The sequence below is a fragment of the Anastrepha ludens genome, chromosome 6, assembly GCF_028408465.1.
Source record: "Anastrepha ludens isolate Willacy chromosome 6, idAnaLude1.1, whole genome shotgun sequence".
In the NCBI taxonomy this organism is placed as follows: domain Eukaryota; kingdom Metazoa; phylum Arthropoda; class Insecta; order Diptera; family Tephritidae; genus Anastrepha; species Anastrepha ludens.
The window spans coordinates 121,713,953-121,739,865 of record NC_071502.1 but is presented as its reverse complement, the minus strand read 5'-3'; the positions used below and the strand labels follow the sequence as shown (position 1 = coordinate 121,739,865).

At 36.8% G+C, this 25,913-nt stretch overlaps 1 long non-coding RNA gene across 1 annotated transcript; it reads left to right on the top strand.

Annotated features, from left to right (window-relative positions):
- Positions 1–43: 43 nt before the first annotated feature.
- On the top strand, positions 44–25,682 carry LOC128867755 (uncharacterized). The gene is made up of 3 exons (XR_008455017.1): positions 44–150; positions 16,575–16,748; positions 25,185–25,682. It is a non-coding gene; the product is annotated as an uncharacterized LOC128867755 (long non-coding RNA).
- Positions 25,683–25,913: the final 231 nt, after the last annotated feature.

Here is a 25,913-nt window from a genome sequence, read left to right as displayed (position 1 = left end):
TCGTGTTGCTCAAACGATTTGGTGTACGCGAAAAAATCGAACTAAATGGATTGTCTGAGTTTTTCTATTTTTAAATGGTGATATTTTAACGTAATTATTTGTGAAATTTTGTTGGCTACTAAGATTACAAAAAATTAAAGGAAACTAATGGTATTAAAAACAATTAAAAAAATGAGTTGATTAGGGTGTCGTGTATAAAAAAGGATTTGAATTTTATGGGAACTGCAAATTCTTAAATAACTTGATATTCACTTTCATATCCGTGTTTAGTTGTATATATTCTTATTTTCCAACGACAAGTATCTACTTTGAAATTTTAAGTTATACAATTTCTTTTTATTATTTTTAAATTTTTGTTCACTTTATTTTATTACTAGAAATAATAGAATAATTCATGTGTTATTCAAAATATCCACTATTATTTTAGATACTTAACAAATTCCAAAGTAAAAATTACTAAAGCAAAACTCTAAAATAAAAAAGCTTCAAAGGAAAAAAATCTTGGATTTTGAAAGTAAAAGTTCCATTGAGTTACAAGAACCTGATTTTGTGAAAATATATGTATGTAATTGGCGCTTACACCCTTTTCGAGTATTTAGTTGACCTCCCCCTCCCAAAATGTGAAAATTAATTCATTAATTTTGCTAATCTAGTCACAAATTTTTTCTTGTAGACTAGTAATGTCATTGTTACTTTGCACCTACAGAATAAATACAGGAAATGTACTACTGTTATGTTATATTACAAAAAAAAACTGTCAGCTAAGTACTAGATTGTTCAATATGTTTTGCAGTTCGACAAGAAAAACACAATTTTATGGTTTGAAATATACTTTGTTTTCAGTGTCCTTTATTTAGTCCTTCTTCAGTCTCGCTGAACATCAATGCACTTGTTCCAACGAGACTCCAATTTATAAATTCCACCCCTGAAGTGAGGCACTGGAAGGGCTGAAAAAACGCTTCCAGAGCTATTATGACCGCATCATTTGATGAAAAACGCTCCACACGTGAATTTTTTTAGATTTGGAAGCAGATGGAGGTCGCTAGGGGCCAAATTTGGTAAATGCGGTGGATGCTCCAACAATTCGAACTTTAATTCAAGGATTTTAGCCATTGTCAAAATGCTCTTATGACACGTGGCATTGGCCTGATGAAAAATATTTTTTTCTTTTGCAAACTGGCTCTTTTTTCACACATTGTTTTCTTCAGCGGTCTAAAAGGTTACAAAAATATTCAGAATTTATTGTTTTACCAGTTTGCAAATAGTTCAAAATTCCTTTCGCAACCCAAAACACTGATCCTAACACCTTCTTGGCCAATTTCTGGGCACGAACTCGTTTCGCAGCCAAAGAACCAGGTTCACACCATTCTTTAGGCTCTTGTTTTGTTTTAGAATTATGGCGTTAGATCCACGTTTCATCCGTAGTGATGAACATAATCCACTTTATCCTTTCGAAAATGCTTGAAATGTCGCTGAGAAAATCGCATTCGAATGTATTTTTGTTCCATTGTTAGCGTACGCGGCACCCATTGCGCACACAGCTTTCTGAGACCCAATGCCTTAGTTGCCTTAGTCAAAATATTGCTTACACTGCCTAATGAGATGCCTAGGGCTTCTACTAAATCTCTTTCAGTCACTCTTCGATTTTCCAATACTTGTTTTTTTCAATTTAAATACTTTTTTTTTTGGAATATATAAATATTACATTCATCTCCATGAACTATTCTATCTGCATTGCACTCTTAAATCTACGTGTATTAAATTCACATATCGCCGAAAAGTAGACTATTTTTAATTCGATATTCCCATTCACTGCTTAAAGAGGAACGCATAGTTCATTTAACGAAGGTGTTCCTCTTATTGTACAAATTTAACAAGTTTTCATCCTCAGTTCCAAGCAATTGGAAGTAATTGGTGATTTTGCTTTAACATACGAACTATTTAAAGTACTTAAAGCGCCCTTACATTGGTAGTGCCGTAACCCACTTCACACACATTTGCGAATAATACAAAATAAATCGCACAAGCAGACAATTTTTATCTCGGCTTTAGCCTCTTTTCACTTTTCCCTATTAAACCAAACAAACACTGATATGCAGAGATAAATATATATATTTGTATATTTAATATCCTCCAGCATATGTAACAAATGTAGGTAGTGGTAAATAGGCAATGCACATGAATGGAAGCACGCAAGTGTAGAATGAGCACAGCATACAAATTGTAAGTATACAGAATTTATCCAGCGATTTTTGAAAGGTTAATAAAACATAACTATGTATGATTATTTAAAATTGTGTGGCAATATATGGGGAAAAATTTTTTAAAAGCATTTTTTTTAACATGGCATAAGATTTAAGGGGAATTGCAGCAGCATACGCCAACGACCTGTGTAAGCGCTCAAAAGTAGGCAAATAGGCCATACAAGCAACATAGCAACTGTATAGTGCACAATACATAGGCAGGCATAATAAGGCAAATATTTTATTTTTTTTTAACGGGCATATGCACATATCTTCGCTTAAATGTCCGTATGCCATGTACATTAGGGGAGTAAACAAAAAGTCGATATCAAAATTGTTTTGTTGTATATTGAAAAAAACAAACTCGTATTCTCCAATTTAGTTTACATCGCTAGATATTTAATGGTTTTTTATTTTTATTGAATCGTTATAAATATTTAAATACATTTCATTCTATTACACTTAGTTCACAACTATCAAGTAATATTATTTTATTAAATTCAAGAGTATTTACAGGAAATACGTATATATGTAACTGGAAGACACCTGACAGAAATTTACATATATTTGTCAGTCATCAAAATTTCTGGAACAAGATCATTTGGTTTTTTTCGTTTAAGTCTCCGGCATTGGTCATCTAAATTGGCAAGTCGCCGAGCCTCCGGGTTAGTATGTTTTTCGAGCCTTTCGGTATGAGCTACAGCGTAATGTTTGACAACTTCTGATACTAATGACATCTTTAGGTCACGATGTAAATCAGTGTTCCTCACATACCATGGTGCGTTTACTGCGTTCTTTAGGAACTTGTTTTGAAATCGTTGTATTTTTTCGATATGAGTTTGTTTGGCACAGCCCCATAGCTGTATACCATAAGTCCACACAGGTTTAAATACTTGTTTTTAAATTAAAAGTTTATTTTGTATGGAAAGAGGAGACCTCCTTCCAGTAAGCCGGTTTAATTTTTGTATTTTGAGGTTTAATTCCACGTGTTTTATTTTAACGTGCTCTTTCCAGCATAGTTTGGCATCAAGCGTCATCCCTAAGTACTTCGCCGCATTGGAGTAAGGAATTTTCGAGCCAGAAATATATACAGGATGATATTGATTTGTTTTGTTTGTAAAATCCACATGAAGTGACTTGGCTTCATTAAGTTTTATACGCCACTTTGTAGTCCATTCGGTGATTTTGTTAACATCTTCCTGAAGTTTGCGAGAGGACTGTGTCTCATCGTCTACAATTGCTAAAATGCACGTATCGTCAGCAAAGGTAGCTATAGTGCTAGTCTCAGAAACCGGTAGGTCAGATGTGAAAAGCACGTAAAGTATAGGGCCAAGGATACTGCCTTGTGGAACCCCGGTTTTAATTCGCTTTAGGCTTGAATAAGAGCTATCACACTTGATCCTAAAATATCGGTTATTTAGATACGAAGTAAATTGGTCCGAAAACTCCCTCGGAAGCAAGATTTTAATTTTATGGAGTAGTCCGTCATGCCATACTTTGTCGAAGGCCTGAGCAACATCGGGAAATATGGAAGAGTACACTTTTTTCTTTTCAATTGCTTCTTCTATCACATTTGAGATCCTATGCACTTGTTCGATTGTTGAGTGCTTTGCTCAAAATCCGAACTGGTGCGTAGGAATAAGGCGTTTGTTTTCAATCAATGGCTTTACCCGCTGCAGAATTATGTTTTCGAGTAGTTTGGACATTATAGGTAGCAAAGGAAATTGGACGGTATAATGACACTTCGTGAGGACTTTTGCCAGGTTTTGGTATCATTATTACCTCTGAAATTTTCCAGTATGTTGGCACATATTTTAGCTTAAGGCATGCATTTATAATTTTTGTTAGCTTAATCAATGTTTTTTGAGGAATATTATTTAAGGTTTCAGCGGTGATAAGATGCAAGCCGGGTGCTTTTTTAGATTTCAGGAGATTTATTTCACGCTTTATCTCTGCAGGCGAAGACAAACAGAACTGGTTTTCAGCTTGAGGAATATCTGTAAATGTTTTTTCTAAGTCATCAGCAAAGACTTCCGTTTTTCCAATATCGCTCTTAGCCCACAAGCCATTGGGTTTTTTAATTGGAGGATTTTGTATAGTCGGTCTTTTCAGGTATTTTGTAGATTTTCATAGGGAGTAGTCAATACTTTTTTCCGCTGTTAGTTCCTGTATATAGTGATTGAAGGATACATTTTTAAGTTTATTAATTTCTTCTCTTAAATGTTGAGTCATTTTATTTAACAAAGTTTTTAGCGATGGTTGTCGGGTTCGTTGCCACTTTCTTCTTAACTTTCTTTTTTTCGGCGATAAGGGAATATATTTCATTTGGATAACGAAGACCAGCTTGTTTTGCTGTTTGAGTTGGTGTGCTATACCATGCGGCATTTTGGATTTGTTGGGTAAGCAATAATACTTCTTCATCAATTTCATTATGTGACGAGAGTGTATTTTGTTTTTGAACGTTTTGATTAAGCGTATATTTGAAATACTCACAATCAGTAAACTTGTTGGTCAGAGTAGGCGCTTGTTGTTTAAGTTCAATGCCTTCACTTAGTTTTAAATAGACGGGTGAATGATCTGAATTAAGGTCTGTTCTTTCATATACTAGCAAGGATTTTTTTTCTTACAATGAAGAAGTCAATTGGAGGATGGTTCCATGTGTAGAAGTCCACGCAAGTGGGGAAAGTTACTGATCGCCATTCACTTGGGAGTGGCCAGGACGATTCTTCTACATATGGTCCAAGCAGCTCACAACGTCCGGGATTAGCCCACGTATCCTCTGGTTAGATTCCGAACACCCGTTCGGGAGTGAGCTAACGTGAGAAGGCGAAGCATCCCAGCAAAGCTGGTTGTGCGCTGGGTTTGGAACCCGCCACTTAAAAAGCCCCCCCAATGAAAACAGCAACAAAGCCTCGGATGAGAACTTCCAACACTGATGACGACCCCTGCAAACGAAATAAGGAATACGACTTGAGGGCATGCACCTGGAAGGTCCGGTCCCTTAATGGGGAAGGTGCCTCTGCCCGGCTGGTTGATGTCCTCGTGAGAGTAAAGGCTGACATCACAGCCATCCAAGAGATGCGATGGACGGGGCAAGGTAAGAAAAACATAGGACCTTGCGACGTCTACTACAGCTGCCATGTAAAGGAGCGCAAATTCGGGGTCGGATTTGTTGTGGGAGAGAGACTTCGTGGCCAAGTACTGTCGTTCACTCCGGTGGACGAGCGTCTCGCAATAATCCGCATCAAAGCGCGATTTTTTAACATCTCGCTAATTTGCGCCCACGCCCCGACGGAAGAGAAGGACGATGCGACCAAAGATTCCTTCTATGAGCGCTTGGAACGTTCCTATGAGCGCTGCCCCCGCCACGACATAAAAATTGTGCTTGGCGACTTCAACGCCAGGGTGGCCAAGGAGGGAATTTTTGGTCCCACAGTCGGAAAATTCAGCCTGCACAACGAAACATCCGGTAACGGACAGAGGCTGATCGACTTCGCCGGGGCCCGAAACATGGTAGTCTGCAGCACCAGATTCCAGCATAAAAAGATACACCAAGCTACCTGGCTGTCTCCTGATCGAAAAACGCGAAACCAAATCGATCATGTTGTGATAGATGGAAGACACGCATCTAGTGTATTAGATGTACGTACGATACGAGGAGCCAACATCTACTCGGATCATTACCTTGTTGCAGCCAAACTGCGCACACGCCTCTGTGCAGCAAAAAACGTACATCTACCTACGCAAAGAATGTTCGGCATCGAAAAGCTGCAATCACAACAGACAGCCAGAAAATTCGCCACTCGACTCTCACTCCTGCTCTCGGAGAGCACTGCCCAACACACCGGCATGCGCGAGCAATGGAGCAACATTTCTCGTTCCCTACGTACCGCCGCCGAAGAAGAAATCGGATTCCGGCGAGCCCGAAAAAACAATTGGTACGACGAGGAATGTCATGCTGCCGCAGAAAGAAAGGATGCCGCCTATAGAGCCACGCTGCGATCGGGCGCAACGCGAGCCATGTGGGATCGCTACAGAGAGCTGAAAAAGGAAGAGAGACGTATTATCCGACAGAAGAAACGAGAGGCCGAAATACGTGAGTGCGAAGAGCTTGAGATGCTGGCCAACAGGAACAACGCCCGAAAATTCTACCAGAAAGTTCGGCGGCTTACCGAAGGTTTCAAGACCGGGGCGTTTTCCTGTAAGAACAAAGACGGCGAACTGGTGACTGACGTACAGAGCAATCTTAAATTATGGAGGGAACACTTCTCGAACCTGTTAAAAGGTGACAGCTGCGCATGTCATAGAGAATGTGAAGATCCCGATACCCCAATCGTTGACGACGGAATTTTCGTTCCGTTACCCGACCATGACGAAGTGAGAATTGCTACGGCTAAAGGACAACAAAACCGCGGGCGCCGACGGACTGCCGGCTGAGCTATTCAAACATGGCGGCGAGGAGCTAGTAAGGTGCATGCATCAGCTCCTATGTAAAATATGGTCGGATGATTGGAATTTAAGTGTGCTCTGCCCAATCCATAAGAAGGGTGATCCTGCAATTTGTGCCAATTACGCGGGATTAGTCTTTTAAATATCGCCTATAAGGTTCTAGCGAGCGTATTGTGTGAAAGGCTGAAGCCCACCGTCAACCAACTGATTGGACCTTATCAGTGTGGCTTCAGACCTGGAAAGTCTACCATCGACCAAATATTCACAATACGCCAAATCTTGGAAAAGACCCATGAAAGGAGAATCGACACACACCATCTTTTCGTCGACTTCAAAGCTGCATTCGACAGTACGGAAAGGAGTTACCTGTATGCCGCTATGTCTGAATTTGGTATCCCCGCAAAACTAATACGGCTATGTAAGATGACGTTGCTCAACACCAGCAGCGCCGTCAGAATTGGGAAGGACCTCTCCGAACCGTTTGATACCAAACAAGGTTTCAGACAGGGTGACTCGCTGTCGTGTGACTTCTTTAACCTGATGTTGGAGAGCATCGTACGAGCCGCAGAACTTAATCGCTCAGGCACAATATTTTATAAGAGCGTACAATTGTTGGCGTATGCCGATGATATTGATGTCATCGGCCTTAACAACCGCGCTGTTAGTTCTGCCTTCTCCAAACTGGATAAAGAGGCAAAGCGAATGGGTTTTGTGGTGAACGAGGACAAAACGAAGTACCTCCTGTCTTCAAATAAACAGTCGGCGCACTCGCGTATCGGCACCCACGTCACTGTAGACAGTTATAATTTCGAGGTTGTAAAAGACTTCGTTTATTTAGGAACCAGCATTAACACCGATAACAATGTCAGCCTTGAAATCCAACGTAGAATCTCTCTTGCCAACAAGTGCTACTTTGGACTAAGTAGGCAACTGAGCAGTAAAGTCCTCTCTCGACGAACAAAACTAACACTCTACAAGACTCTCATCATGCCCGTCCTAACGTATGGCGCAGAAGCTTGGACGATGACAACATCCGATGAAGCGACGCTTGAAGTGTTCGAGAGAAAGATTCTGCGTAAGATTTTTGGACCTTTGCACGTTGGCAACGGCGAATATGGCAGGCGATGGAACGTGAGCTGTATGAGCTTTACGGCGACATAGACATAACGCAGCGAATAAAGATCCAGCGGCTTCGTTGGCTGGGTCATGTCGTCCGAATGGATTCAAACGCTCCGGCTTTGAAAGTATTCGATGCGGTACCAGCTGGTGGTAGCAGAGGAAGAGGAAGGCCTCCTCTGCGTTGGAAAGATCAGGTGGAGAAGGACTTGGCTTCACTTGGTGTGTCCAATTGGCGCCGGTTAGCACGAGAAAGAAACGACTGGCGCGCTTTGTTAAGCTCGGCCAAAATCGCGTAAGCGGTTATCGCGCCAATTAAGAAGAAGAAGAAGAAGTCACTTAGATCTGGAGTTTTATTTTGGTCTGTTGGCCAATAAGTAGGTTTGCCGGTGGAGATAAATTCACAGCCAGTTTCTCTTGCAGCTTTATAGAGTTCACGACCTTTAGTTGTTGTGAGTCTCGAGATATTTAATGGTGCCGCAAAGTTCTTGTATTTTAAAGGGTGAAAGGTAGCTTTTTTACAAATTTTGTACAAAAACACTAAAAATTCATATTTTTAAATGCGTAAGCAATATTTCTCTTCGGTAGGGTACAAACTATAGAATTTTAATTATTATTTATTAAAAGTATTGTGTCATATTAACTATTTTTATATAGCTGTTTAGTAAAAAATTTCAGTCAGATTAAAACTTGAAATGCCATTTCTAATACATTTCTAATGATAACAAATTAATACAAAATTTTAAAAATGATAAATAAAACCAATTAATACAAAATTTTAATTATAATTCTTTTTATTTCTATCTTCTTAATTCTATTAAATTTTGTCACAAAAATAATTTGTATTCCAATAAAAAACATTACCTAGTTTTTTTTATTTTCCATCAGATTAATATTGAGACCTTATTTCTAGTGGTAAACATCGCGTTCCCATTAAAAATTTTGTATGCAAGCGATGTTGACAATTTTCTTTTATGCAAAGCTCATTTTCGGAAAATTGTCATATTTCAATCCGATTTTTGAGAGATTTTGTAATTTTATTTCTAGTGATAAACATCGCTTTCCCATTAAAAAAATTTTTTAGATGAATTTCTTTTTCAATTATAAAATTTTTTGTTTTGTTTTTTATTTCGTAAAAAAAATAGTTTTTACCGCTTTTGCGGCACTATTAAATATCAGCCGATCTCAAATTAACAAAAATACCCGCCTTTCCTCTTCCAATATCGAGGACATTGTGACATTATAAATTTTCAGTATTTCAGCTTGTTTTTGGCTACCCTATGTGCACGCAAAACTTTGCTACCGCTGAAAATATATGTTTGTGCATATTTGTTGGCAAATAATTTGGTACGGCCTCTGGGTCGGCCGAATTTCTGTTTTCGCTTGTGCGCCTTCACTGACATACTATCGCGAACGTGTGTGTGTGAGCAAGCTTACACTTCTGTATGCCTATCAATTGTGAACATCAAAATCAGCTAGGTAACATTGCCAAATAAAATAGCCCATGGAAATCAAATACTAATTTATTTTTGGTCCCAAATCGATTTCCTTTATGACAATTTTTATAGAAGCAAGCGCTAAGCTCAACGCGTGTACGCAATCATAAGCATAAGTCCACTTGCGTTAGAACCGAATGACAGGTCGTTTGGTGTGCTGTACAGCACAATTTATGCGCTTGTTTTTTTAGGCCAAAATTTTAATGTTTTCTTGCCAATCTCGTCACAAGTTCCTAGTGCTACAGGAGCTTCCCTTCATTTATTCCTTTTATTTGGCTGTCATACAATTTTATCAACTATTCGTTATTATTATTCGTGGAATAAGTCCGATTTTCATTTATATTTCATTGCACTTATTTCCCTTTCTTTCTGTTGTGACGTTCTTAGTTTATTTTCCTGTTAAACTCTTGCAATCCATCTGGAGATTCCGCTTCACTGCTTTAGTTTTTGTGGTAGTAATCGTATTGTTTCCGCTTCCTTCATATTATTATTCATATATGTATGTGTGCGCGTATACATATTTTGAGTTACTATTCGTATATGCCATGGCATAAAACGATTATTGTCGTTCGCTCAAGAATTCAATCATTTTACATATTTTGGCATCCATAAGACTTTGCTGAACTCTCTGCACCGATGTATATTTATATGTGTAGCTGCGAGCTGAATGTTTTTTGTTTTATTTTGTTAGCATTTCAGTATCTGATAAACGATTAGGTAAACAATTCTGGCCTCATTGCACTGCTAGCAAGCAGCAGAGGACTAGCGACAAAGTGGATGTGAGTAGCATGCGTTAAAAGAAAATGTAATTTTATGATTAAAAAACTCTTATATGGATATGTAAGGATTAGATATATTAATATTATTTAAAAAACATCGCTCACCAAATATCTCAAGGTATGCTCTAGTAAACTGTATTTCGTGTAAGAACAATTCTTGACTGGCATCATTATTGTGGATGCATTAAATGTAGTCTAAATTTAGGGGCAGTTACTTGTTTAAGACAATATTTCTTTGGAACTTAGCCAGTAGAAAAGAAATATTTCAAAACAATTTTTCTCAACATAACCCTTTACACCCTTTATAAGGTATTTGACCGAGCTACTTCCCCTATTTGTGGGGTGTGTGTGTGTCTTGATGTTTTCCCACAAATGGAGGAACCTAGAGTTTTAAGCCAGGAGCCTAGAGTTTGAGGAGCTTTGTCATGGCAGAAACACACTTGGCGGTTTACCTTTACCGAGGGGTAGCCGCTATTAGAAAAACGTTTTCTATCATTTGATGTTTCATGCCAGAGGTTTTCGAAAACGGGCACTAAGCGTCGACAATAGGGCAACTTAATAGTGGATTTTTGCTACAGCCACAAATTTATCTTTATCAGGTTGAGTGAAGAAAATTAATTGGTGAATAACATTTTTTTTTTTGCGAAGTAGATAGTATTAACTTGTTCAGAAATTTCTTGAGTATTATCTTCTAATTTTTTATTGCAAAATATTAAAAATCCAGCAACCTCCGGCGCCTCATAAAAAGCTGTTTTACGATGTACATCAGATCTTGCAGCAGAATCATCTGAAACGAAGAAACAAAAATGCATTTGCAAGATTCTCGAGTTATCACTGAGAAGATTTTTTCGATTTTTCAATTTTTCGCCTAGTAAATTATGTAAAGAAGTACTGCACAGCTTTGAGTTATAGCATATATGGGCTTCGAAAATTATAAGTTAGAGAAATATGCTATAAGATCGAGCAGGAATAGATGCCCGCCCTGGCAAGGCGGATGCTCAACTTTGCTCGAATAGGCTTAAAACAGTGGCATAGCATAAAAAAATATGCAAAACAAATAAAAAACCGGCAAAAAAGTTTATGTACCCTACACCCTTAAAGGCGCATCGATCGATTAGTAAAGCTCTCAATCAGGTGAATGCGGTTCATAGTTTAATAAAAGAATTAACCTTTTTATGAGAAATTCACTCACAAGTCTTAATCGATATGTTAGATTTTTCTGTCGTCCTGTAGCGAGCGCTGTTTTCATTTTTTAGGCGGCTCTATGGACCTATTCAATTGTCGAACGCTCTTTCCTGAAACAGAGCTGACGTTTTGGAATTATATTATTTGCTTGCATTCAAAAACAACCATTAAACGTGTTAGGAAAACTTTTTCAAACACTTTTGACAGAACTGGTAGAAGGCAGATAGGACCATAAGATTATACTTCATCGCCTGGCTTTACCGGTTTGAGCACCTTTTCAATTTCTGCCACTCTCCATTCAGCAGGGAAGATATTTCTATATTTTTTCTATTTCTAAATTTTTTTAGTTTTTTTTTTAATAGTATAGCGTGAAATTTTCCATAACGCCTACATAGATTCTCTTCCTGAATTTTGGCACACATTACACACAGTTTTCGTACTCGATAACCTGCGCATTCATTTGAATGTCATAATGGCATTGTTTCTTATTGCTTTTGTTGCCGTTATTGTAGCCTAGAGCGTACTTTTTTAATAGGAAAATCAAATTGCTGGAAACACGCAAACATTTTTGCCTCGATTTTTCTAACGCCCCAGCTACCTAACCACCGCCACCGCATCACTCCACAGAGTAATCGCCTACTTACCGCACTTTGCTTAGCGGCACGTTCGTATGATGTCTTAAATGTTGCATTATCAAAGTATGATGTGTAAACGATAAAAAAATAACAACTACAAGCAACAAAAACACGCTTCCTGAGAAAGATAGGGACAAGAACGAGAAGCGTAAAGCGAAGAAAAAAATATAAATCCGCATTGCGATAATTTCACTTGGTTACTGAAAATTTTGGGTGTACAAGGTGGCGCAAAATTTATAATTTCTTTGCAAGTTTGGTTTTGAATAACTTTTTTACTAAATAAAAACAAATTATTTGGAGTGAAAGTTATCTTTATATAACTTTACGCGCTCCATTGCTGGTATTTTTGTATACTGCACTGGACAGCTTCACAAGTGTCAAATATGTGTGAGGCGACCCCATTTGCAAAAATTATAAATCTCCCGATATGGTGATTAATTTTACGCCACCTTGTATACTTTAATATACATTTTATATGTATGTATATTAGTTAATTTTTTTCTCTTACTTAGCCACCTTTCTCACTTCCGAAATTTACAGCGCCCACCTCGCCCAACTTCCTGCAGTTGACATTTCGTCTGCCTAAAACGCTTGATCAACAACTTAATACGGAGGCATGCCGCATTATTGCACGCGCACCCTGTCAGAGGCTTTGGGTGTATGTGGAGTGTACAAAGTGTAAGTGGCTGTATAGTTGCTAATGTGTCAGCTATGTTAGCTGCCATTTTGTTAGCTAAATAATCGCTTCATTTCCGATTTAGATAAAAATGTGGGTACAAAATGAAGTTAGCAGCTTTTGGCTCGCATTATCAAAGGGGAAGTTACCCACCGAAGGACACCCAGCATGGCTGTCAAATGCTGGGTGTTCTTTGGTGGAACACATACCCATAAATAAATAGCTAACTGTTGTACTAGCGTGTGTGTGGCAACACTACGTCTACTGCTTTGCCCACCTACTTTCTTTCTTTATCGCAGGGACGTTACTCAAAAGATAGATCGCTGGGATTTATAAAATGTCACGTTATTAATTAGCGTAATTTGGCTTGCAACACTTTGACACTTCTTGTCTTTCTTGTGGCATACGCACATATGTGCGAGTATGTACAAGTCACGCGGCCCCTGTATGTATGTCTGTGCGTTGAAGGATGTGTCTTGCTAGCTAAATTTCCATGTAACCATTATGTGCATATGTGAAGCATGCAAATATCACGTTAGCGCATTAAATCACATCGTTCTTGGTGAGTATAAATATGGCAAGGGCGTGCGCCTTAGATTGATATTAATGAAGCTTTAATTAGCTTTTATATGTTATGAGTGTTTGAGCAGAAATTTATGTTATTTGTTGACGACTTTGATAGGTAGGTAAAATAAATTCTACGCCGCAGTACCATCGATTGGCAAAAATAAATATTTTATATATATAATCGACGCGTACATTTTGTTGGGTGTTACGCTGAGCTGCTCATCCAATTTGTAGTATGCGTCTTGCTATTGTCCACAAATCAAAAAGCCTACAGTTTTATTCCGCCCCGGAGCATCTGATGGTTTTTTATGTGAAGCTTTTTCATGCCAGGAACGCACTCGTAAGTTTTCAATTTTAGTTCTTCTCTGTAGATTTAACAATGGTACGAGTTTTGGTGTACTCGGAATTTATTTTCTATCAAAACGATGTATTTCAAAATCCACGAAAGGATGGAGATTTGCAACGATCGAGAAAATAAAGACTGAATCGTTGGAAGAGCTTAAGACCATATCTAAAATGCATATGAGTGATTCAAGAGTTGGAAAAGATAATGATGCAAGTTTAAGTCTCCATCTTTCATCTAAAGTATTTGAAGGAATCAAACAGTCAAAATGGCCAAATAAAAAAATTGAATTTCATCTTTATTCTAGCAAGCGTAGTATTTAGTGGGAAAATTTAAGATCAGTCAAGCTTTTGTTAAAATCTATCACTTAAGTAAGAATATAAGGACAAACATAAATTGAGCTTCATCTTGAGCTAGAGCATAAAAATCAAGCTCAAAAACGAATCGAAATTTCATCCATGAGGCCTACTGTGTATCAAATATCTTACAAACTGAAATATTATTACTAAAAGCCAGTCTCGCTACTTACCTCAAATAAATTACAGAAGAAACGCGAAATTTCCTGCTTACAAAGGTGACGCAAAATTAATCATCTGTTTTTGGTTTTGAATCGTTTTTTCACTAAATAAAGGAAAGTGATGAAAATCTTTATTTTGCTCTTTACGTGCACTATTGCTTGTCTGTTTATATACTCCAGCTGTACAGTTCTCACAACAAATTGCAAAAAATAGAATTATAAATCTTCCACTCGGATGATTAATTTGCGCCTCCTTATGCATATTTTGCTTACATTTTCTGCTAAATTAGTGAAAGTGCATAGCGAGTATTTTCTTATGAACCCCCTAAAATTATCAAAAAAAACATTGCGTGCATTCGTTCTATGGAGAAAATGCGCAACCCGTCAACGGAAAAAATTACCGAAAATCAACGAAAATTTTGTGTCACTTCAAATTTCCATTTTATCTACTGAAATTTTATGGGCTGCGTTCCCAATATTTTTCTGATTAGGGCTTCAAAATTTTGATGAAAATTGGTCGAATTTTTATAAATCTTGTATAAAAATTAAAATTTTTGTGGCCTCGGTAACATAGTGAAATATATTTTTAATAGAAAATAATTGAAGTTAAAAAATAATACATAAATAATTTAAAACCTGCCGATATATGGTGTTTGTTAACCGTTGTCTGCGTAAGGTCCATTCCATTCCAATATCATTCAATGCACTTTGCTTTGGCAAGCCACAAAGCAGATCCCTATTGTTAAGGAAATTATCAGACGAAAATGGAACTAGCTTGGCCATGTACATGCTTAATTACGCTGTCACAAGAACTGCAGTGGAATGGAGCCCGCATACCATTTGCAGCAGTGGAAGACCGTATAAAATTTTAATAAGGATTTTTGAGGCTGAGATGGAAAAGACGAATAAAGCAAGGAGTGAAGTTAAAATACCAGCTCAAAATCGGGGCCATTGGAAACAATTTGTTGAGGCCCTATGTTCGGCACAGGAATAAAACGATCGAATTTGCATAAGTATATGTGGTGCCTTCATAATAAATGCGGGAGGTGTGTGATCATACTAATCATACAATCATACAATGTCCTATCCTATCATACAATATCCTATCTAGAACTAACTGAAGCTGATAAGAAGAGGAAGAGGTACATGTATTTTATTTTTCAAGCGAATCCCTTCAACTTATTTTTATAAAATGAAGCTACTAAGAAAATCAACCGTGATATTAAAAATACGTACATTTTTCTTCTTTTTCTCAAGCTCTCGCTTTTTTCCTTCACCTTTGACCACTTTTGTGTTCATCAAATAATATACCTACAACTATATGGCCATGTATTTATGCAAATAGAATACTCTTATTCATTTATTCTTCCATTGCGTAAATCCATTACCTTAATGAGCGACTTCCAGCAGCTGATTGCAATTCAAATATGGGCAATTACACGTTCATTAAGTTCAAAGATGAGGCCATAATGAGCCAAAGCAAAAGAATAACACGGCATTGTGGCGCTTAACTGAAACTGGGAATGAAATATTCGTTTCGTATGAAATATGGAATTTTAAAGGAAAAATGTTTGAAGTTGATAGCTATGATTTCAAAAAATTATATTAGTTAATGAAGAATGTCAAATAGGTATATATATGTATGTATATTAGGGCGGTCGCCCTAGCCGAATGGGTTGGTGCGTGACTACCATTCAGAATTCACAGAGAGAACGTAGGTTCGAATCTTGGTGAAACACCAAAATTAAGAAAAACATTTTTAATAGCGGTCGCCCCTCGGCAGACAATGGCAAACCTCCGAGTATATTTCTGCCATGAAAAAGCTCCTCATAAAAATATCTGCCGTTCGGAGTCGGCTTGAAACTGTAGGTCCCTCCATTTGTGGAACAACATCAAGACGCACACCACAAATAGGAGGAGGAGCTCGGCCAAACACCCAAAAAGGGTGGACGCTCCAATTAAATATATATGTATGTATATTAGGGCGGGTCAATTTCAATGGCACAATTTTTTTCGGCATCGGGCCTACCAATTTTAGAATCTGCATGAAATTTTAAGAAAAAATACGCACCAGATTTGAAAAGAAGCTATTTAAAATTAATGCGAAAATAGAGATGGCGAGAAAGTAAAAAAATACACCTAGTTCTCAAAGTAAAAAAGGTCGAATGCCAAAATATTTGTTTGTTTTACGTTGATAATTGTCAAAAAATTTATAATTAGAAAAAAATTAAAAAAAAAAAATACCTTAGTAAATATTCATCTTCATGTGAACTTTGTAATAATTAAATATAGCAACTTTAAAAATTTTGGAAAGCTCGAAATTGACTTTAGAACTTTGCTCTACTGGAAACTTTTTCCTAAAATTTATGTAGCATCCAAAACCACTGAGCGCGTTTTCGAAAAACAAATTTCATGCATTCATGCGTTTCATGCAATTTAACCCACCCTAATGCATGTTAATCTATCTCATTAACCTACATTCGCCTAAAGGCTTTCCGGATTAAAGTATTTTTAAAAAATATACTCAAGGTGTTTTGACAAGAGGTCACTTCGTTTATTTGCTTCCAGATATGATGGTTCTAGGACGCAAAATTTGGATCTGGTAAAAGCGGTGCACCAATGCACTAAGAGCTCTGCTGCTTCTCGTTCTTGGACGCATAATATTCGCTGATTCGATTCTCTGCGCTGCCCAGTAGAAAGCGTGACGGCTAGTAGAAACGGACTACTACAGCAGATTTATTGGTAAGTTGAGAAGTATTTTGGAACTTCTTGCTGATGTTTTCGCAATTAAGCCTTTGGCTTGCCTGTTACCTCCCATAACCGTCCAGTAATTGCTTTCTTATTCATTCACCAATAGATTAGGACTTCAATTAAAAATTAATTAAAAAAAACGTTTTGTTAGTATTTTGTAAAATATTTAAATATAATTTAGAATAGCTTCAAGTGATTTTATCATTACTCCAACAGCGATTTAACCAGTATGAAACTAGCAATCTGGCCCTCTTGTTTCAGTCCATTCAATTGATCCATTCTGGATACATTCGACTTGGCAATCTGGCAACTTTAATAATTTTCCTTCACATAAATGCCTAAAATCTATATATAACATATAAAAATTCAGCCGTTTTTCGCGTTGTGATGAACTTTACGGAGAATGGTTAACCGATTTTAACCAAACTTTGCCACATTGAAGAGACACATGTGGAGAATGTTTGTGTTTTGAAATTTTAAGAATTGGATACCAGGGTCTCGAGACATAGGCAAAAACGTGGACCGGGGTAACCCTAAGATGTGTTTGTACAATATGTGTAGCAAATGGAAGCTGTTGATGATTTCTATAGTATAGAGTATTTTTCATACCGTTCCGTGACTAGGGTCTCGAGATATAGGCCAAAACGTGGACCCGGGTAACCCTAGGATGTATTTGTACAATATGGATATCAAATGGAAGCTGTTGGTGAATGCTTTAGTAGAGAGTATTTTTCATGCCGCTCCGTGACTGGGGTCTCGAGATAAGGGTCAAAACGTGGACCCGGGTAACCTTTGGTTGTGTATGTACAATATGGATATCAAATAAAAGCTGTTGATAAGTGCTTTAAAACGGGGTAATTTTCATACCTATTGATGACTAGGGTCTCGAAATATATGCCAAAACGTGGACCCGCCGTGTCTTTGCACCGAATTAAACCAAACTTGCACACATTGTTAAGTAAGTATTGAAAATGCGTTTCGTAAAGTTTGGTTGTAATTCGGAACACCGGCAACGCGTACAGCGTTCTTTTGAACCAGCCATAATGCCGTTTACTTTTTTAACGCTTGGGGCGGAACTGAACTGTCAAGTTGACAGTGTGAGTTACAATGTGTCAATATTTCTTTCTGATTTGGACGTCATAAGGAGAAGACGTAAGTGCAAAGTGTAAACATTTTTTGTGAATTTTTTTGGAGTGGATTTAGGAACAGTAAATAATTTCTTACGAAATTTGAGAATTTAATGTGAAATCCGAATGTTTAAATGAAATTATGTTTTGTGGATTTATTTTTTCGGTTCATATGCGATAAGCTACGATACACCATGAGTGAAAAAAATGGTAAAAAAAAGTGAAAAAACAAAAGAAATTGTTAAAGGATGCGAAAGAAGATCACGAAAAATGCGTAACTTTGATGAAAAAATTAATAGTCTTATCAAGCAAATTGTCAACAATTTTCAGAAGAAAAAAAATGATTTAAGAGAATAACAACAAAATAAAATAATCCTGATCTGGGCTTTCCACAAAATTGAAAAAAAAACATGTTTTATATTAAAATCTCAGAATACCATAATTACAATCATGTTTATTACAGTACAAATGCCAAGGCAATCACGTAATCATATTGGTCGTTCGACAAATAATAATAGGCGCATGAGAAATGCCCGGAATAACGCGACATCAGAAGAAACGATTGATGAATAATGTTATCCAAGCAACTATTTTAATTGGCAAATTCAAGAATGAAGACGTTCTAATACCAAGAATTCCAATGATTCCACCTGAATTGCCATTTGAATTCAAGCGTTTGCAACTGCCCATTCGTTTAGCATTTGCAATAACTATCAATAAATCACAAGGGCAAACTTTAGAAATATGCGGGATGAATTTAGAAGAACCAGTATTCACCCATGGTCAACTATACGTTGGCTGTTCACATGTTGGGAAGCCAACAACATTATATATTTACTCAAAGACAAATAAAGAATCAAGAAATAAATAGTTTGAAAACCATATCTTTTCTGTTCTAAACCATATCTATTTTATTTTAGTGTGCCCAGCGAAGCGGGCCGGGTTTGCTAGTAGTTTATATTTCCATAGTTTATATGCAAAATTTACCAGATTAGCAAAGGAGGGCTAACCAATATTGAAGAAACCTAAAAGGCTGCTGGCATTGCCAGTATTACGTTCTAGTCCCTGGCTACGTGAAATGGCTTAACTTGGCGTGACATGGATCCGTTTTGCGTGCTAAATTTCAAGTCAGCGACTGTTTGCCACAAGAGCTAATTGAATTAAAAAGTCATAAAAGTTAAGTACGAGTACAGAAAATGTTGAATTTTTATCAAAGTAAATAAAAAACAAAAAAATTTAAATAAAAAAAAAAGATACTTTCTGTTCCTTTTAGAAAGCAAACCCAATATAACGAGCCTTCAGCGTCACGTGTAATAGAGGAATGCATTTCGAGCATAAGGCCCTTTAATGACCTTCATAATATTCGTCAAAATCCATTTCTTTTAAGAAATCCAAGGTGATAATGGGCTGAGTTAAGCGCCCTTACTTCCCCTTTTTGATATAGTACCGCAGCAAATGCGGCGATTTCTCTGAAAATGAGTCCCAGAGTGGTCAAGACTTATAAGTCCATACCCCGACCCTGTGCAGATGACCTCACCATCTCCAGTACCTGACGAGAATACCAGTGAGCTTCTCAGATTATTCTTGAAGAGGCTTATAAGTTCTTTAAATCTTGTTATATGGACATTGTTGTCGTTGTATCTTGAGCTCCTTGTTGGTATGTTATCTTATCTCCAGAAAAGGCTCAGATCTTAGTCAGTTTATGGAACTAAAAAACTAACGGAAGGTGAAGGCTGCAGTGCAGCCGGGCTTTTGCTTAGAATGGTAATCTGATCTTTGTGGATGATTTTCTGCAATTTATCTAGGCACGCATACAGATGACATACATTTTCCCATAGGAGATGCTCTTAAAACTACGTAACGCCACCGTCAGCTTTGTTTTGGGGACAAATATCCCAGCATCTATGCTTTCAGTTAAGTTCAGAGTCCTATAAAGGCAGGGACTCCCTTTCAAAGGCAGTTGTACTCCAGTTCATTTGGTGTGCTTTCATGAATCTTTTTTCAAAAGATCACATCTAATTATCAGGGTGTACATTCTCTTCAGGATTTTCGGGCCTTAGCCACAGGAATTTTCTTCTACTCATTTGAGCTCCATGAGTGACTTTTATCTTTCTCTTATTTTAATGAAAGCAACTAGTATTTTCAACATGCCGATGAAACCTCGTTTTGGTTTCTTCCTAATAATAAAAAATATTTTTTTGGCATATATTTAAAATTATACATTTTGCAACTGGTGCAGTACTACTCCATCTCGGACTAGTTTGACTTCTTATACTAAATAGCAGTTCATGGGTTACAATACTTGCTGTATATTTTGGCTATCCACTGCAAAGCATACATCTTCATATTCGGGCAGTGTCAAAGGCCAAAGCAATTCAAGGATTTATTCAACCGAATCTAACTGATCAACTACGAAATAGATATTTTATGGTATTTTACACCAACTTGAATATGAATGAATTCAACCTGAATGCATAGATCAACAAAATATTTATGAGATACAAATTCTCGCTTAGGCCTGTCACACCTTTAGCGCACAAGTTGTGATGTCCATTGAGCGACACAAAAAAATCAAGAAACAAACTAAATAGTAACGAGGAGGGAAGGGGAGAGGAAGCAAGGGATTTGCGGAAAACTGTAAATAATTACCACACAAAGTGCACGTAAAATAGGAAAAAAATAAAACTAAGAAAAAGTCATTGGCAATATTGCGCTACTTTCAACCAAAGTAAACATAATCCATCATTCGTATATGTATGCGTATTGAGCACTCAAAGCGATGGGTTTTGTGTGTGTGTGCGTGGGTGTCCGTGCCACGATATGCTACTAAGTTAGCTTAGGTGAAGCTAAGTCGCCAAATTGATTCGCTCGTTGCCCACCGCAAAGCTGAAACTTGTTTGAGCAAATACAAATGAGGGAAGTACAGTACAACAACTGTATATACAATGAAAAAAACCAAGAGAACGAAAAAGGCATACGTACAGAAAGCTGATAAGCAGTTGTTTTACGGCATTAACCCAGGTCAGTTTTTACACCTTTTTCTCAGTCAGCAGCTTTTTGTTTAGCAAAAACTTGACCTGGCTTTTAGCCAAGTGCTTAGATTTGAGCCCTAGCGCCTTTTAGACGCACGTGCGCACACCTGTCATTGGCGTAACAAATCGATTTGTTTGTACACTAAGTTAGTTTGAGTCCACTTGTGTGTGTTTGTGTGTATGTTAGTTGAGTTAACTGCACTTTGGGCCAAAGCGTGTGGTTTTTGCGGCAAACGAACAAACTGTTAAAATTAATTTAACAGTTAAGGCTACACAAATAACTGTTTAACGAGCAAAATCAAGCAAAGTGTACAAGTGATGAAGCTGAAAACCTTGAGTTGGCCTAAGATGTTATGCGTTGCGCTTATCAACATTCCATTGTTGTGCTTTTCTTTTTTTTTAATTTCTTTTTTATGCATTTTTTTCCTTTTTATTTTAGTATTTTATGCTTAGTATATTCGCAATTTTTGCCATTTTGCGTTTTGTCTGTTTTATGCATGCTTTTTTATCTTGTATTTCTACTCACTTTGCTTGTTTTCTGTTCCTGGCAATGAAATATTTCCAAGCGCCTGTCTTTATACACTTCAAATACTGACAGGAATGCCAATTTTACGCATCACTTAGTTGCAAATATTTTGAAGCAATGAAGTCGTTTTTTTCTTCTGTGCCGTTTTTTTTTTACTTTTTTTATGAATTTAAACCGTGCGCGTTACTGATAAAGTGATTTTCTGACGTGTTTGGAATCGTTCGACAGTGCCATGGATTGTGGCTTACTTTTACGCGTTCTGTGCTGAAAAAAAAATTGGTTAAAGCAATATTTATTAAATTAATAAAAAAGCTTACAACTCCGTTCTTGTGCCATGGCTCGTTATATAATTATTTCAAATTGAATTCAATAGCTGTCACACTTAGATATGGCTATTTGCGACAAGCGCCAATTTTACTCAATAGGCTTTATTCGAGACCACCACCGACTTTGTGTGCACGGATTTTTGCACGCTGACTTTGTTTGAAATTGAAAAAAATATTTTAAATTTTACAAAAGAAATTAAAATAATTAATATTTGTTTGTTCTTGCATGAGTTAGGCAGCTCTACAAGCTGAGGTCTAAGCGCCTTAGTTTTTGATGTGAAAGTTCACACAGTTCGGACTTAAAAACTTCCAGGAAGCCTTTATTCAAGTAACTATGCCGCAGATGGAATAACTGACTATTATTGTACATAGCTACTAGCTTTTCAAGTCTCAAATGCACTTTCTTTGTCGTACGGTATTTTGCCTCGGTTTTCGCCAAAGCTTTTTTGCTTTCTTCCTCTAAAACCACTAACTGCGTACCATATATCTTATACTTTATCTTATGATATTTAATTTTAATATTAGGTGCGCAACTAAGTTCCCGCTGTTTGTCAAAGATGCCGCCAGCAGTGTGTGCTAGTAGATTCTAACATAACCTAAACGTCATAAACCAAGCTTAGACATATGGTAAGCAAACTGCTTCGACACATTAGAGATTTTGTTTTGGTATCGTATACTTTTGGTTTTGTGAAAATGTCGGATTTTGAGTCGAATAATCGTCATTTGCGGGAAGTGTTGATTTTCCTCTTTCATTCGAAAAAAACGGCGGTTGAAGCGTATCGAGAGCTACAAAAAGTCAATGGAGATGCTGCTTTAAATGAAACAACGTGCCAAGATTGGTTCCGTCGCTTCAAAGTTGACGACCGTCTGCGTGAAGGAAGGCCAAAAACCTTCGAAGACGCAGAATTGGAGGCATTGCTCAATAGGATCCGTGTCAAACGCAAGAAGAGATTTCTTCAGTATTAGAAGTTACACACCAATCCATTTCCAAGCGATTGCATGCTTTGGGAATGATTTAGAAACAGGGGATCCTTATGAGTTAAAACCAAGGGATGTTGAACGTCATTTTTTCCCCTGTGAACAACTGCACCAGCGGAAAAAAAGGAAGGGTTTGCTTCATCGCTTCGTGACGGGTGATGAAAAATGGATTCACTACAGCAATCTAAAAAACAGAAAGTCATGGGGACTGCCCGGTCATGCTTCTGCGTCGTCGCCTCAGCCGAATATTCACGCTGCGAAAGTTATGCTATGTATTTGGTGGGACCAAGTTGGTGTTATTTATTATGAACTGTTGAAACCAAGTGAAACCATCATCGGCCGAGCACTGCGCGAGAAGCGGCCGCAATACGCGGAGAGGCATGAAACAGTTTTTCCACAGCATGACAACGCTCGGCCTGACGTTGCCAAACCCGTTAAAACCTACTTGGAAACACTGAAAAGGGGAATCCTACCCCACCTGCCATATTCTCCAGATATTGCGCTGTCCGATTATCACTTGTTCTGATCGATGGCACATGCTCTAGCTGACCAGCAGTTCCATTCATATGAAGATATCAAAAAATGGCTTGATCCGTGGATAGCATAAAAAGATGAATGGTTTTACCGCTTCGGCATACGAGATGTACCAGAAAGATTGGAAAGAGTAGTAGCCAGCGATGGGCAATACTTTCAATCATTCACTTGTAACCATTTCTTTCAGAATAAAGTTGCATTTTCATCAAAAAAACAGCGAGAACTTAGTTGCGCACCTAATATTTTTTATGAAAGCATAGTTCACTCTACTACAAAAACTATGTAAGTCCAAGTTTCAAACTTTGTAAAAATTAAAGAACAAATACACAAATTTCCATCAAAATTTCACACTTTTCAATCAGAATCTTAAAAGAAATTTCGATTAAGCAGTTTTATAGCTCATAAATTTATAGACTAGAGAAGTGCAAGTATGAAGTCGCTCAAAAATCGTTTCCGATTTTGACAATTCTTTCTCATCCGATGTTGCCAATTTTATTTCAAACTCGTATAACACACTTGTTCGAAATCCGTCAATATGTAAGAAAATGTTCAATATCGTTTACAAGCAAAAATTATTTTTGATATTAAATTATATATGATTTTTTTAATTGTAATTGAAGGGCTCTTTGAAAAGGCTATGCAAAATTAAAAAAATATTCAACTGTTTGCGGTGAACCTTTGTTATTTCATGTTTTTATGTTTATACAATTTGTTCAAAGCTGTTCTAGTTTATTGATCCCTTCCGAATAATAGGATTCGTCCAAGCCTGGAAAATAGTCATTCTTTTCTGCGATCACCTCCTCGTTTGAGTAAAATCTTTTTCTCGCCAGCCATTTCTTCAAATTGGGGAACAAATGATAGTCCAAGGGAGCCAAGTCTGGAGAATATAGGGAATGTGAAACGAGTTCGAACCCCATTTCCCGACAATTGATGAGCGCGAGCTGGTTCGTTGTTGTGATAGAAAATCACTTGACTTCCTCGATATAAACGTATATCAAACACAAATGAATGGATTCAGCTGGCTTAAACTTGGTGAATGTTCTTTTAAGAGATGTTACTAATTAAACATAACCTCGATATGCGCCAGTAGTGCCATCTTTCTGACTTTGCTCGGACTTTTCAAATAACCCTCGTAAAAAAAGTGGTTGCACGAAATGTTTTTATGTCTATGTAAATCAAGCTAAAGCTTTTAAAAAATTAAAAATCAAAATATTATTTTAATATTTAGCGCCATCTGGCGCTATACAAAAAAATTATATCGAAAATAATTTCCTCGTATCAAGAAATTTCCAAGTGCATTCATACTACTTAAATAAATATTAATCTCTATATTAGCTTCATATTAATGAAAGATAATTTCTTGAGCTCGAAATTGGATTTAGGGCTATGCTTTAAGATGCTAATAGACTCTTTTTTCTTATAATTTCAATTTCTTATAAATTCTGATTAATTCTTATAGTTTTATGTGCTAGAAACGATGCCAAAAAAGAATTGGCATGTATAGATGAGTATTCGAAATTGTTTTACGATATTTGAAAGCTTTTGATTTTCTTCATTGACAATTTTAAAATAATAATTATTTTCGATCCCTGACTTCGAAGGATGCCAAGCATATTTTTAGAAGGGTACACTAGTGCAGCTTCTGCATTGTGCAGATGGTTGTCTGTATGTACTAAACCTTTAGGATGGTTCAAATATAAGTAGAAATGTATTTTCTTTGCTGGGAATGAGAGTAAGTCTTTATAAACAGAAATCAGTTTTGAGGGAAAATTTTTATTTACTCTGTACCGCAGTAAGCTTTTTGGGGAGTCTCCGAGTGTACTCATTTATTTAACTTCATTCCACTTAAATAATATTTCTTTTACTAAATACTAATTTTATTTGTAAATTTTCTCTTTCTTCAGCTCAAATTGCCTGCATTTCAACTTTAAAGAGGCTGATGCATCAGTGGCGCTTTAATAGTAGAAACCGCCAGCCAGGGTCTCAACACTTAAAATGTACAAACATATCAGTTATATGTATGAAAAAATTCAAGTGAAATTTTGTGCTAAAACATTTTCTATTCGCGCAACTATTTAGGGTATTTAGCTTTGAGAGCAAAACACTGATTATTTTAAAGCAATAAAATTTCGCACTTAAAATCACATTATTTTTATGTAAACATTTAATGAAAAGAGCTTGAAATTAATAGCAAATATTTACAAATAATTTAAATAGTTGTCATAAATCGGTGCTTACAAACTAATATTTAGGCCACTTAGTTTTTGTGAACACACACACGGACACGTTTAAAAGCGCTCTATAAAAATTTGCATAAAACGCACACTTGCAAAAACTGCGTATTTTAAGTACCACACATTCATATATACATTCACAGCACTTTAATACGCAAATCAAATAAATAATTACCAATAAAAATTACCGAAAAGCAATAAAATTTATCAATATTTGGCTTTTATGATGCAAGCGGGCGGACAGGTGGTATACACAACATTGAAATGTATCTGTGTGAAATTATTGAATTAGACAAAAATAGCAGCAATATCGTTAAATAAATATGTATATAAATCCAAAAAAACACAAATAAAGCAAATATTTTTAAGCTCACTTCTCACTTAACTATTATTTGCCAA